The sequence below is a fragment of the Diceros bicornis genome, chromosome 3 (genome assembly GCF_020826845.1).
Source record: "Diceros bicornis minor isolate mBicDic1 chromosome 3, mDicBic1.mat.cur, whole genome shotgun sequence".
Lineage (NCBI taxonomy): Eukaryota > Metazoa > Chordata > Mammalia > Perissodactyla > Rhinocerotidae > Diceros > Diceros bicornis.
This window is the reverse complement of record NC_080742.1, coordinates 79,388,846-79,404,093: the sequence shown is the minus strand read 5'-3', so window position 1 is coordinate 79,404,093 and position 15,248 is coordinate 79,388,846. Positions and strand designations below refer to the sequence as shown.

Sequence of the window (15,248 nt, the reverse complement as noted above, 5' to 3'; positions counted from 1 at the left end):
TCTTTCACTAAATTTTTTTTAGCTTTGTCTCTCTCCTTAACACAAAGATACAGAAACATCAGTCTTTTTATCACGTTATCCCAGCTGATTTTGACTGGGTCCAAACTCAGAGCATCTAAAAATGAGTTGCACAGGGAAATATAACACCTTTGCCTGGAAGGTTGACTCCGTAACATTCATTCATTCAACAAACATTATCATTGTGAGCCAGGTTCTTGATAAGGTGGGAGTACAGAAATAAAAAGGCCCAGTGCTGTCTTCAGTAAGCTTCCAGTCGAGTGAGAGAAATAAGTGTGGGGTGGTAACAGCCCTGATACAGAAGCTCCTGGGAGGGCCTGCAGTCCAGACACTCAAGGCAAATCATTCTGGAGGAACCAACATAAGACCGAGGTTTGGGAGGATGGGTACAAGTAAACTGAGAGATGATGGAGGTTGTGATGAGTGAGGGCTGAGGGGAGCCAAGGGAAATGTCAGGCTCTCGGGATGCTCCTGGGGGAGGTTGCTGTGTTTTCAAAGGCTATAGAGGCTTGAGACCAAGGAGCATGAAGGAAACTGCAGGGTGGTAGGACCTGCGTGAGGTTAGGGTTTGTTAAAAAAAACTTCTCAGATAGTTTAGTTATGAGCACGTGCCAACGTTTTATTATAGTTTTGCAGTGCAAGGGAAGAGGCCCCTGGTAGGTGTGTTCAAAGATTCACTCTTGGTAGGGACATGTCATAGGAAGAAAGAATGAGTAAATCATCCTTGAAGAGAATATCGGGTTAAAATCTTCAGACTCTGACTGGTAGTTGACAATAACTGGGGGGAAGGTAATGAGTTCCCCAGAACAAGCCTTAATCTTCTCAAAGTCCATTAGAAAATTGCGTTAGAAAAAAGCGTTTTATCTGGAATGCTGTGGATTTCTTCCCACTAGGATGTTATGAATTATATAATAAGCAACTTGGTTCTGTTCCAGACAAGATTTGGGGCAGTTTTTCTTTTATAGGTTCAAGGTCACAATGGAGTGCGGTCAGATTTTCAGGGATCTGTGGTGAAGAGCTTTGTAACCTAGGCTGAGGAGAGTTTGGATTTTTATCCTGAGGGCAGTAGGGAGCCGCGGAGGGAATTTAAAACCCCAGCCATCAGTGTGGAGAGTGGATTAGCTGCAGTGTGAGGCTGGAGCAGCGGGGAGAGAAGTTAGCAGAATATTTTAATTATCCAGGGAAAAAGGAATGAGGGCTTTGAGTTCAGGTCTGTCTCTTCCTTGCCCCCTTTCTCCCCAGACCCCTCCACCTGGAGCACCCCTGAGATGGAAGCATCACTGGGGAGTGGAGGTGGAAGTTGGTAGCTGCTTTTCCTCTAGAAGAGTTGGTTTTGACTTTTTAAATTTAAATGGTGATTGTTCTTACCACAATAAAAGAAATGGTGATAATGTTAAGATGATGATGAAAAAATGTTAGAGGAAGTAGCCAGACTGAAATAAGAGCTCAGAGAAAGGAGTCAAGGCCCTTCTGGTGGGCTTACTGTGCCTCCAGCCCTGGCCCAGTCACCCCTCCCTCTCCTTCCCCAGGCCTGGTCCCGTCTCTGTCCTGAGGCACCAGAAGCAGTTGCAGAACCTTGTACCATCTGACCTCGGCCCTGGCCTTGAGGCTGTTCTCAGTATTCCTGCTCTGATTTGCTGTAATGGCGTAAGATTCTGCCCTTCCTCCGAAGTCTGCAGGCTGAACCTGCTTCAGCCTCCTTCAGTGCATCTGCTGTTGTTAAAATAGAACCTTCAGTGATGCCCTTGCCCCAGGTTGCATATCTGATGGCATGTGGTGATCTGTGCCATGTGTTCTTGTCACTGGTGGACGATGTCGTGGTGTCGCTCTGGGCAGAGGTGTAGCCAGGTTGCAAGAAATCTCAGGGAACCTGACCTCAGGGTAGGTCTGCAGTGGTTTGGGGGGGGTCGCACCCCTTTGACTATATTCTCCTTTGGTGTCTCGGTGGTCTTACTGTTCCAATGTCTTCTCTGTTCTCTTTTATTACAATGTTTAATCACTGTCATGTCAACATATTGCCATAAAAATAACACTCCACGACTACCTGATATAGATTGTATGGGCATATTTGAGAATTTGCATTTCTCTTCTAAACTTGATGTGAACAGGGACTTGTCCTTAACTTTTACTCCTGTTGGAAACCTATATTCAGAACAAACAATTATTCTCCTTTTGTTTTTTTAATATCACTCAGGTTGCAATAATATCTGCCTCTAAGAACTCAGGAGGACTTTGTGGGAGCGAAGGTAGTGAGTCATACCTGCAGGCAAGGAGAGGAGAGTTCATTGAGCCTCTTCATTCGGTTGGGAGGTTTCCTAGGCAACCATGTATGCAGTCATTAAAAGATGAGGAACTAAGAGGTATGTACTTGAAAATTTTAATCCTCAAATGCAATCCGTGTCAGATTGAGACCTCAGTTTTCGTTTTTTCACTTAAAATAAGTAGGTAAAAAAGCTTAACAATTGTAGAAAAACACACTTGTCAAGACATGTTTGTGTGTGTGTGTGTGTGATGCTTTATCCTTCTCTTTTTAACACTCTCTGATGGGAATGTTTATATGTATAAATGCTGGCTTATTTGGGAAAGCAAAAGAGAAGTTACTGCTTGAGGTGATTTCGTTTAGCTGTGAAGTTATTTGGAAAAGCAAAAAATCTTTTCATGTGCCTGTATCTGAGTTTGTTGTCATCAGTAGAGTTTCCAGCATGTGGAAAAGAGAAGTTTATTAGTCATTTGTTTCGTCTTTCAGTGTTTTTGCTGGTATTTATATTTATCCCAATGCTTCAGTTGTTTCAGTCTACCTTAGATTGTGCTGAAATGTGCTGCTCTGTGGCTTGACGGGCAGTGTGGAAGGCCGTCCGTGAATCGGAATCGAGGTGTAGACACACCGTCGATCTGCTAAAGATTTTCCTCTAACTCTTCACTCTCATCCTTTTTATATAGGTTTCCACTTGGATAGCTGTAAGGATATGAGAAATATTTCTCTTCCTCTGTGACACACTAACACTCCCAGACTTTATTTAACATGGACTTTGATTAAATTCTATTTTAATGAATAAGGTGGCTTGTTTTCATTCACCAGTGAAAGAGGCAAGTCCTACTAGTTATGTGACAGACTCATTTTCAATAGTGTTAGAAATAATCTGAAAAAAAACAAAATATTAAAATATTAGCAGTGCTGATTTTAAATAGGGTTATGTTATGATCCTAGATCAGGTGTTCTGTAGAAATGGTAAACATAAGATGAAATATAGAAAATGGCCGTTCTCTCCTGGAGACCAAGAGGAGCCACCTCCCCACTCTGAGCCCCTGTGGGCATTATAGGAACGTTCGGAGCTTACAGCCTTAACGTGATTTTCTTTTGGATGCTCTCGTTGATTCCCTTCTATCGCCAATAACTTTGAGACTCTCCTGCTGCAGAGATGTGGCAGATTAAGTGAGGTGAACTTTGTTGTTATATGGTTTTTTCCTCCTCCCTAGGTTCCTAGATCCATGGAAGAAATTGTGGTGGCAAATCCTGGTCTAGAGCCAACGGTCTGGACTCTTTTTTTTTTCCCCTAGAGCAAAAGTGAACATTTGCTAATTCTTACAGTCAAAATGCATATAAGTGTACTTAATTCTTTTTTTTTCTTAATAATTTTATTTATTTGTTTTTTCCCCCAAAGCCCCAGTAGATAGGTGTATGTCATAGCTGCACATCCTTCTAGTTGCTGTATGTGGGACGCGGCCTCAGCATGGCCGGAGAAGCGGTGTGTCGGTGCACGCCTGGGATCCGAACCTGGGCCGCCAGCAGCGGAGCGCGCGCACTTAACCGCTAAGCCACGGGGCCAGCCCAGTGTACTTAATTCTTAAGAAGTCCATTTTGACAATGACTTTTTAGTGGTATCAATAATGCATTTCTACCCTTCATTTTAATTTATTTCATTTAATTACATATTTGAAATGTCAAGCTGTAGTTTATGAACTGCCTTAAATTATTTTGAAACAAGGTGGGTTATGAATAAGGTAATGCTTTGATTTATTATTTTTAATAACTGAAGTTTCACATTTTTTTGTGAGATGAAAACTGATTTATTGATTGATTCATGCATTCATTCATTGAATGTCTCCTATTTGCAGTCATTAGTATACTAGGTATTGGGGGTAGAGATGAAGACCTAGTCTCTATTTTAAAGGTGCTGACAAGTCCAAAAGGAGAGACATGCAAATAAATACCGTTATAAGAATAGCACCTCTAAATAGTCTATTCAGAGGAGAAGAGCCATGAAATACTTCTTTAGTAACATCAAAGGCTGCATCATAAATGAGTTCATTGTTTGAATCAGTGACAAAATATTGGAAGATGGAGAGATGGTAAAAATATACCAGATCCCTACATCTTCAATGTAAATGACAAGGAAATAGATTTCCAATTTTGAGGCAAAACTTTGTTTCCAGTTGGTATAAGATATAATAAAAACTTGTCATTTAAAAAAATCTAATAGAAATATTAATTTACTTATCTTCTGTCAGCATGTGGGTAAATGTTTGACCCCTTTGAACGTTCTAATATGGATTTCCCAATCACTGAAGATTTTATCTGTGGAAGCCTATAGTAACCTTTAGAAATAGTTTACTAGTATTTATTTTTGTATAAATGCAGGGAAAAGATTGATTTCTTTCGGATTAAGTATTGGCAGGAGCTACCTGATTAGGTAGATTAGTTTTATCATTACAGAGATATAAAACCTTCTATTCAGAAGGTGGGATTGGTGGTGCCCATGCTGGGCACGGTTGCACTAGGTCTTTCTTCGCCACCTTGCTGTTACAACCCCTGCTCTTTTGGGCATCTGCCATGTGTATAGCCTTTTGCCTCCCTTGTAACCGTTGTCTGCTGACTTGCTCATTACCCTCTCTTATCATTGATGACTGCCTCATTATTCTCCGCCCTGCCCCAATTTCATCAGATGACCCACCTGTTTCCCTGACTGTGCATGGGTTTTGGGGTTTCTCATCACCTGTGATCTTCTCCCCAAATTGCCCCAGCTCCCCACTGTGTAGAACTGGTCTACTCATGGCTCAGATCAGTAAGTCAGAAATTCCCCATCTGACACACTCTCCTGTCCATCCACCCTGTCCCGCAGAGTGTACCCTACCTCTCCTTTGATCTCACTGAGGCCTTTAGTCTGCCGACTCCTGTGCTCTTCATTTCCCTCCTGATCCAACTTAGAATCCATGGTCCAGGTTTTAATCACTGTCTCGCCCTGCACTTCCTCACCATTGTGTCCTTTTGCTCGCCCTTGGGCTGCTGAGCAGTGCTGGAGAAGATCCTCCAGCGGGCAGGTGGGTGCCTTTTCGTGTAAATTCAGGTGGTTGCCCCAGCGCTGCACAGCACTTGCACCGAGTTATTCTGGTTAGCTGTCGTCCTGATTCTTCATGGAGACTGTTGCTAAGCTAGTCCACTCTTCAAACTTACGATGCTTCTCCTTCCTGCTGACTCTCGTCAGATGATACACTCCTGCCAGTAGGGTTGTCTGTCCCGCCTGCCACAGAGCCTTCTCTGTCCCTTGGCATCCATGACCTGATGACCTCCTGGGGTGTTTTTCTACCTTTTGTACTGTCTTAGTCGTCTTTGTTGGTTTCATCTCTGTCAAACTGACTTCTGGCAAAAGGCAAGTACAAATGTTTGTTTTCTCTTTTAACTACAGCAAAACATTTCTATGCTTGTGTTCTTTGCCTTCTGCTGGAGGAATATTGGACTGTATTGTAGGGTGGCAGGCCCCTGGCTCTTGTGCTGTGTGTTGAGCGCTTGCGGGGGCCCCAGGACTTCACTCTCTGATCTTAGCTAGGTGCTGTGCCAAGCCATATACAGTAACAATCTCCCTGGGCTGCTAGATGGTTCTACACTCTGCAGAAATAGTCCCCGAGGGTTTATTCTGCATATGTGCAGGGGAAAGTTTGATTGGCATCTTTCATATTAGAAATGGGCAGGAATTTCCCAGGTAGATCAGTTTTATTATTACAATGTCTAAAAGTGTTGTCTTCAGTGGGGCTCACCAGTGGCTTTGCAGATTATTGAGGTGCAGTGAGGTGAGAGCCTTGGCTCCGTCTTCTGCCAAGTAAACCTCAGATCTGTTCAGTTTTAAGGGTCCGTGTGCTGATTCTCTGGTCTGCTGTTGGAGGGTCGCTGCTCGCTTTCTTTTTGCTCCTTGTAAATGCCGCCTCTCCTACCTGCTGCCTCTGCGCAGCTCCTTCCTGCTCGCATTATTTTTTTTCCTCTTGTCTTCTTTTGTCTGATCTCTGTGGTTGGCTTTCACATAAAAATATGAACATTTATGGGGTTAAGTTTGCATGCTCCACTTCGGCGGCCCGGGGTTCGCAGGTTCAGATCCCAGGCGCGGACCGATGCACTGCGTGTCAAGCCATGCTGTGGTGGCATCATCCCGTATAAAGTAGAAGAGGATGGGCACGGACGTTAGCCCAGGGCCAATCTTCCTCAGCAAAAAGAGGAGGATTTGAATCGGATGTTAGCTCAGGGCTGATCTTCCTCACACACACAAAAAGATGAACACTTAGTAGATACTATTCATGGATTTGTTAATTATTTTGTTCCAGAGCTGGGCATTTAGGATGCAAAAGATTATGAGAATGACACAGTGCTGCCCTTCAGGTGATCAGGAGGGAGGAACATCTAAATGTGTAATGCCAGTATATTATGATAAAGACTATTCTATGCTGAGCATTTTACTGACATAATTTCATATAATCTTAAAAATCCCCGTAAGGTTGCTGATACTATCCTCATTGTATAGAGGCGGAAACGAGCTCTGAGAAGTGAAATCATTTGCTCAGAGTTGCTTAAAGCAAATCACACAGTGGAAATACAGAGTTTGGGCTGCAAAGCTCATGCTCTTAGTGAGCTACTGTGAATACAGCTTTTCTGCTCTCCCACATTGCTTCTTTCAAAGGGCGGACCATAAGCAGTAGAATTCACGATACAATAATGCACTGTTTATGTATCGAATATTAGCTTTAAGCTTACAGTGAGGAGTTGGAGAACTAACCAGCTAACAGTGCTGTGTTGTGGTGTTTTTATTCCTCCTTTGGTTTCAGTATGGTTGATGGATGGCAGTATCCTCACTCTGCCTGAAAATTATACTGCCTTTATTCAGTTTATAGTGCATTTGTTGTCACTGTGATTCTCATGTAGTAACATATTCTCACCAAAATATTGTATTTGCCCCTGTTACCTTCTTAACAGCCAACTTCAAACTTACACCTTAAAATACTTCACCATGGTTTTGAAATTTTAAGTGCCTTACATCAGAAAGAGAAAAAAAGAGTTATCTATCATAGAGGGCAAGTAGGAACTACTTTATAGATCACTGCAGATAATAGTCTAATTGTAATAGTCTGGTTTTATCTGTGACAGTTGGCTGGAAACTAGCACCTCTTCCTTCTGAGGAGCCTGAGCTGCCTACGTCCTGGGCTGGGCCTGGAATACTGGTGTGCACTGAGTTCCACTTCTTTTTAGAGAGCTTCGATTTCCTGTGTTCTGGTCATAATAGTTCCTACCCTCTCTCCCACTTGGACTCATTTTGTTTTTATTGTTTTACTCTAGACAAGCAATTCACAGGTTATTCTGAGAGACTGTTCTATGAGAACTATTTATTAACTTATCCAATAAATATTTATTGAGCTTTACCATGAGCCAGGCACCATTCTGAGGGCGGGGGATCTAATAGGGCACAAAACAGCACCTCTGCCCACTGTGAGCTTTGTTCTGGGGTGGGAGGCACCCAGTACACCAATAAACACAAGGTACAATTCCAGGTGATGATAAGTGCTGTGAAGCAAAGTCAAACTGAGTAAAAGGACAGGGAGAGGGCCGGCCCCGTGGCTTAGCGGTTAAGTGCATGCGCTCCGATACTGGCGGCCCAGGGTTCGGATCCTGGGCGTGCACCGACGCACCGCTTCTCCGGCTATGCTGAGGCCGTGTCCCACATACAGCAACTAGAAGGATGTGCAATTATGACATGCAGCTGTCTACTGGGGCTTTGGGGAAAAAAAAGGAGGAGGATTGGCAATAGATGTTAGCTCAGAGCCGGTCTTCCTCAGCAAAAAGAGGAGGATTAGCACAGATGTTAGCTCAGGGCTGATCTTCCTCACAAAAAAAAAAAAAAGGACAGGGAGAAAGGGGAATGGAAGGCCTGCTGCTGCTTTAGCTAAGTCATCAAGTCTTTTGAGGAGGTGATGTTTAACCAAAGACCTGAGTGTCTTAGTCAGTTTGGGCTACTATAACAAAACTACCATGACAGACATCTATTTCTCATGGTTCCGGAAGCTGGAAGTCTGAGATCAGGATGCCAGCGTGGGTGGGTTCTTGGTGAGGACCCTCTTCCTGGTTTCAGGTGGCTGCCTTCTTACTGTGTCCTCACATGGCAGAGAAAGAGATCATTTCTCTTGTGTCTCTTCTTATAAGGGTGCTGATCTCAATCATGAGGGCTCTACCCTCATGACCTAATCATGTCCCAAAGGCCCCACCTCCAAATACCATCACTTTGGGGATTAGGGCTTCAGCATCTAATTTCTGGGGGACACAAACATTCAGTCTGTAGCACTGAGTGAAGTGAGGAAGAGCATTCCAGGCACAGGGCATTGCAAGTTCAAAGGCCCTGAGATGAGACTCTGCTCACCACGTCAGAGGAACAGCTCTGTCTGCCTCAGTGTCATGGCTGGAGCAAAATGGCCCACAAAGAGAGGTGCTGGGGGGCCGGTCCGTGTAAGCCCTCATAGGCTCTGGTGGGCCGTTTAGATTTGATTCCCAGTGGCATGGAGAGCCTTTCTGAACAGGGAAAGATGTGGTAGGACTTTTAATTTTAAAAGGTCACTTTGGATGCTGTAGGGGTGGGAGGTGGGGGCCAAGAGTAGAAGCGTGATGTGGTCCCGGTGAGAGGTGGTAGTGGCCTTGGGGAGGTAATTAGGTTTGGATGAAGTTGTAAGAGTGGGGTCCTCATGATGGGATTAGTGTCCTTGTAAGAAGAGGAAGAGAGACTAGAACCCACCCCACTCCCTACCCCCAGCCATGTGAGGACACAGTGAAAAGGCGGTGGTCTGCAAGCCAGGAAGAGAAGGAAGCAAACTCTCACCAGATCCCACCATGCTGGCACCCTGATCTTGGACTTACAGCTTCCAAAATTGTAAGAAATAAATTTCTCTTGTTTAAGCCACCCAGTCTATGGTAATTTGTTATAGCAGCCCGAGCAAGCTGAGACAACTTCCTTTCCTATTTATTTGTTTAATAAGCTGTACGTGCCAATTGTACAAAACTAAATAATTAAATCCAGCAGTACAGTGGTGTATAAAGTTTAAGTAAAAGTTTATCTTCTTCCCTCCTATCGTAATCCCTTCGAGAGAGCCATTTGACAGTTTGAGGTTTATTCTTCTAGACCTGTGCCATCTAGTAAGGTAGCCGTTTGCCACGGTGGCTATTTAAATTTGAGTTAAGTAAAATGAAATTAAGTAAAATGAAATTAAATTTAATTAAAATTAAACATTTAATTCCTCAGTCATACTGGCCATATTTCAAGTGCTCAGTAGTGCCTTATATGACTAGTTAATACCATGTTGAGCAGTATAGATAGAGAACATTTCCATCATCACAGAATGTGCCATTGAACACTGTTTTAGATGAATTCTACTCATATACAAACATGTATATATACATGCAGATACATATGCACAGTTGGCATAATATTGTACATACGCGTCTGCAATTTGTTTTTTTCACTTAACAGAGAAACTGTTAATTTAGTGTGATCCACACGTAACACCATGCCAGGAAAATTTAACACAGAGTACATAATCAAACATAGAGTTTTAGTAAATTAAAACTATTTTAATTTCAGATTTTAGAGGTAATTGCAGCATATCCTTAATGTTTGTTCCAACTTTAACTAAACAAATTATTTTTGGAAATAGTCCACTCGGCCTTGGGTATGTAAAGAAAGAAGATTTAGGAGATTTAGCTTGAGTGTAACCTACTGTGCTTTCCATACATATTCATACACACAATATTTCCTGTTGTTCCTGTTTTATAACAGGGATTGTAATCTTTTTCTGTTTACCCACTATTCAGTAGACCAGCAGTGTCTGAAATGGTAGCCACTAGGCACATATGGTTGTTTTAAGTTAAAATTAAATTAAAAATTCAGTTCCTCAGTTGTACTAGCCAAATTTCAAATGTTCATTAGCCACCTGTGGCTGGTCGATGTGGTGTTGGACAGCGTGGATATGAAACATTGCCATTTTGCAGAAGGTTCTGTTGAACAGTGCTGCACTAGAAGCTTTCTTCAAATAGTCTTCTCATTAAATGCAGTGATTTTTCCACAAGTGAGGGATGGGGGACTCTGCCCAGGAGGACTTGCCAGAATTTCTGGGAGCTTGCGCTTTCATGCCCTTCCCACTCAAGATTATGATCCTTCCTTCTGAAGACGCATGTCCTCCAACTATCTGTTGAGGATTAGTGTTCCATAGTAAGTTAATTGTGGGAAAGAAAATTGGTACAGATAGTTTTTCAAGGTGAGAATATTTCTTTAAGTTATAGTTGGTGATACACACACACTGTTAAATAGCACCTGTATATACAGTAAATGTCACTGCTCAATTTAGAGTAGAAAGTGTTTAGTAACGTTAGTAACAGTGAGTGCTGAGAAAAAACATGTTTAAGCTTTTTAAAATGAGGAAAGAACAGAATATTGGAAATGAATCCTTTTGTGCAAAACAGGATATATTTATGTTGACATTTATGTTAGAAAATACATAATCTGGACGAATTCACAGGAAACAGTAAGAATAGTTCCCTCTGGGAAGGGAAATAGTACAAGAGGGAGATAGAGGTAGAACAGAGAATGAGTTTTTCACTGTATACCATTTTCTTTCTGCACTTTGTAACTATATGCTTGTATTACTTAGTAAAAATACCAATCAACAGAATAATGAAGAAAAAAATAAAACACATCCTTAAAACCTGCAGGATGCGGAATAGATTGTTTAGGAGGGAAGGGTCACTTAGGACAGAAAGAATTACACAGTTGAGTAAGAGCAGAGGGCTGGCCAGAGGTTCCATGTGACCATCAGACGAACCCTCATGAAGCCTCCTGGCATGCCAGGACCCGGGGTTGGCACACCATTTCTTACAAGCTGGTTATTTTGCAGCAGTTAAAGCCATTTAAAACTGTTTTTATTACATATAATTTAATATGTTTTAGAGGAAAAAATATTCCTAGTACTGGATTATTTTTTTCATGCAACCTTTATTGACGCTTGTAGAATACAGTGTAGGATATGCTGATTTAAACTCTTGAAAATAATTAGCCCAGAAAGATGAGGTTGAAAAAAAATTGTTCTAGATCTGGGGCACCTTGCTTCAGCTCTAGTCTTCCAAGAAGATGAATACTGGTGTTAATTGAGTTTAATTTGAATAGCCATGCACCCCAGCTTATTCAGCACATGCTGCCCACATATGAGTCACATGTGCACTGAGTATGGACTTAATAGTCCACACTGCCCCTTCTCTTGCCCCATCCTTTACTTACAACTGGTATCAGTGACCAAGAGATGGCAAGGTCTAGCAATGTGGGGGCATGGGTGGTGGGGACAGAGCTGCTTTCTTCCACCATCAAGTCTCTGTATTTCAGCTTCCAGGAGACAACGACATCAAGAATGGAGTGCCCATATAGTAAAAACAGAGTGTTAATTTTTGAAAACTGAACCTTGTAATTCAGCAAAATTGTTTTTTTTCTATTAAAGCAAGTTGCTAGGATCCGTACTTCTTCAGGATTGAAAACTAAGAGAAGACTAGTTTGGGAAAAGTTACGTCCTAAACTGCGTGCATTATAAAGGAAATCTTATTTGTTGTGCAAGTTTAAGGCAGGACTTCCCAAGACAAGGGTAGTTTTCAGAATGTTTGGCAACCTGTACAGCACAGGAATCTAGACATTCAGAATGGATACCAGCCTTCAGTAACTTGTGTGGTTGTACTAGTGTGTACAGGCTGAACGTTACTCCTGCCGAAAGGTGAAGCCATTTGAGATGGGAGGTGAGCCCTTACTAGGTTTGTGGCAGAGCCTGCTGGTTGTCCCCCGGTATCCATAACCCCCCTCTTCATAGAGTCACTGGAGCCGTACTTCATAGCCAGGGTTCTTGGCAGCTTTATGGCCATGTGACTAAATTCTGGTGAATGGGAGGTACCTTATCATGTAGTCCTTTCCAGAGCCTTCCTTAAGGGACAGTATGTGTCCCCTCCCCTTGCCCTTTATTTTTGCCTTTCCCATTCTGCTGCCTGGAATGTGGATGCCACCATCTTGGACCATGAAGTGGAGGTCACACGTGGTGGAGCAGCAGAACAAGTGGAGTGCCACACTCACCTTCCGGGACTTTTTCCTGAGAAAGACACTTCTCTTGTTTAAGCCACTCATACTTGGGGCTTCCTGTCACTTGCAGCCAAACCTGATTCTAACTAATATAGGTCCCTAATCTGCTAGGCAAATTCAGTTTTATCTTATTTAAAACTCCCAACCATCCTGTGAGCTAGGTATTCTTGTTCTCATTTAATGTATTAGGAGACTGAGGTTAAATAAAAATTAAGTAATTTGCCCAAACACACCCAGCTAGAGCCAGCATTTGAATCCATGTCTGGTCTTTCTGACTTCAAATCGCCGAAAGCTTAATCTTTGTTTTAGTAATTACTACGAAACGTAAAGAAGGGCATGTGCCACATGGTTTTTGTAACATTCGCGCTTTGGCAGAGCCCCAAATTTGTGGATTTTTAAAAAAGACGTTGGGTTTTTCAGAGAAACTCATTTGTGGCTTTTTGAAAGTGACAAACATGTTAACTGTTTTTCAGTCAATAATACTTATCAGAAAATCTTTTTTTTAATTTCAAGGAAACCTGTGTTGTTCCTCTGATTTCCAGTATTTGCTTAATTGTCATTTGCTAATTAGGACATTTCTATGAAAAGAGAATAGTTTGAAGAGACACTTTGTGGTTCATTTTCTTTAGTTAACATCTACAGTGAAGAAAATTTCAAGAAAATGTGGGATTTTTTAGAATTTTCCTTACTACTCTTACATTCTCCATATCCATTATGTGATAATGTAGAAATTAGGATGATAGTGGACTGGAGGTTATAAATTATTTGGATTGTCACACGGGGGCAGCCTCTGTAGCCAGCATTTCTGCAAAATGTAGACATAGGAGAACAGAGACCTGAGATGGCTGTGTGCCATGTTGCTCAGGGCTGGGGTTGAGTGGGCAGGTTGGCAGCTGATGACTAGAGGGCAGGTGGGGCCCAGCAGGTCTGGGGAGGTTGGTAAACTGGGTCCAGTGCAAACAACTACTTGGCAGCAGAACCTGCAGTAGAGACGAGGATCTTGACCTGCTGCCAAGGTTCCTGGTGGTGCCCTAGGTAATGCTTAAGTCCATTCATTTTTGTCATCGCAGAGTGGACGCTTAATTGGGTAGAACAGCAATCTCTGAGTGTATTCCTGGGAACACTAGATCTGCAGAATTTGCTGTATAAAGAAAGGGATTCTATGGCAAATAAGTTGGGGAAAATGCTGTGCTGTAATACCTCTCCTGAAAATTCACAGTGCACACTTAGCATTTTAAAAGTCTAAGATGTTAAGAAATCTATTTAAATTTATTTAACCCAGTTTCTAAAACTTACTTGAAAATGGAAATTGTATCTTTTTTTATCTAACATCCTGTGGAACTACTTCATGATTCTTTCAATAAGCAGTTAATAACGGTCTTGGAAAATGCCGTTGAGGAGGTTGAGTTCCTGAGAAAATGCAAGATTTGAATCTGACAATGTGGGACTTTTCTGGGTATCCCATTTGCTCTCATTTGCTGGGCTGTATTCTCTAAAGTTCAGTGCATCCCTGCTTCTGTGAAATACGCAGAAGCAAAACTTTAATGCTCAAAAGGCCCTTTGACGTCATCTAATTCTGCCTCCTTATTTGCTAGTTGAAGAAACTAGGATTTAGGCTTAAGTCACTTGCCACAGGCCAAACAGCTAATAAGTGAGGATGCTGGGGCCAAGGTCTCTTACTGTGCCTCTTGTCGGTTCTTAGTGGAAATTTACTTGAGTTCGTTCCTTACTTTCAAGACTTTTTAGTAATCTCTCCAGATTGGGATGGGATAAGAGCAAAAGAGTTGATGTTTGATTTCCTGCCAACGTTTGAGATAGGTAAAATGAGCAAAAGAAGGAGTGCCCAAGGAGGTATAGATGGTGCTCAATAAAAGGAGAGCTGTGGAGGAGAGCAAGAACCCAGATCAGGACTGTTCTGAAAAGTCATTTTATTATGTGGCTAAGAATGACTTAAAATAAGCTCTCTTGGCAAGAGAATGCAGAAGGGGGGTTACTTCCATGTGGCACCTAAGCAATGAACAAATTAACACCTCAACAGACAATATTGCAGGTTTTGCTGTATTTTATAGGGTGGCAGCTGCCTTGAGCCCATCAGGAAGTGCTCATTAGCTGCCAGAAGTAACACTTGTTTGTTTTTCATGGAGTTAAAGTTTTGGAAAGAATGCTTTTTGAATTTTTTACAAGGCCCAGGGTATTGACTTCTTTAGGGTCCAAATTATTTTGCTTTAATTTAGATTTTCTGTCTTTTTTGGTGAAGTTAGTAGACGCTTGCTCATTGCTGTATGAAATTGGATCCTTTTATTGTTGTGAGGAGTTCTTTCTCTGTTTTGTTTATTAAGTGTCAGAATATCACCTGTCATAAATTTCTGTGGAGTTCATCTTGAGTATTTCTCTTATGTTTTTATGAAATACTATCTGTAGTCTTATAATGAAACAATGCTGTTCATCTCTTATATCCAGAGCCTTCTGTTTATGTGTCTCCTTTTAAAGGTGCTACGTTTAAAATGAAAGCTGTATATCTGACCTCAGAATGTCAGGATAAGTTTTCTTCTTGACAGCCCAGAAGAAGAAAAAAACATGAGGCTGCAGCATCGCTGTGTTAAATAAGTCAGGAAAATTCCTGTAATGCCGAACTCTGGGACACAATTCCCAAAGCCTTGAGTCCTGTTGCAGCCTCTCATCTCCTGTAAAGAGTTAAAAAGAGAAGATTTGCCTCTATAAACAGGCAGTAGCAATCAATATCTATTGAAACTCTGAGAATAAGCTTAAATTAAACTGAACATGCAGAAGATGACAGAATAAGTCTTATTTCTAAAAGTA

The 15,248-nt window shown here is 41.9% G+C and overlaps 1 long non-coding RNA gene across 2 annotated transcripts in view; it reads left to right on the top strand.

The window, feature by feature from the left end:
* LOC131397364 (uncharacterized) overlaps positions 1-15,248 on the top strand; it is a 203,941-nt gene that overhangs the window by 69,530 nt on the left and 119,163 nt on the right. The window contains exon 4 of one of the 2 annotated variants that reach the window (XR_009216750.1): positions 2,213-2,378. The exons of the other annotated variant lie outside the window; for it this stretch is intronic. This is a non-coding gene — a long non-coding RNA (uncharacterized LOC131397364). The remainder of the gene's footprint in view (positions 1-2,212; positions 2,379-15,248) is intronic. 2 annotated transcript variants of the gene reach the window in all.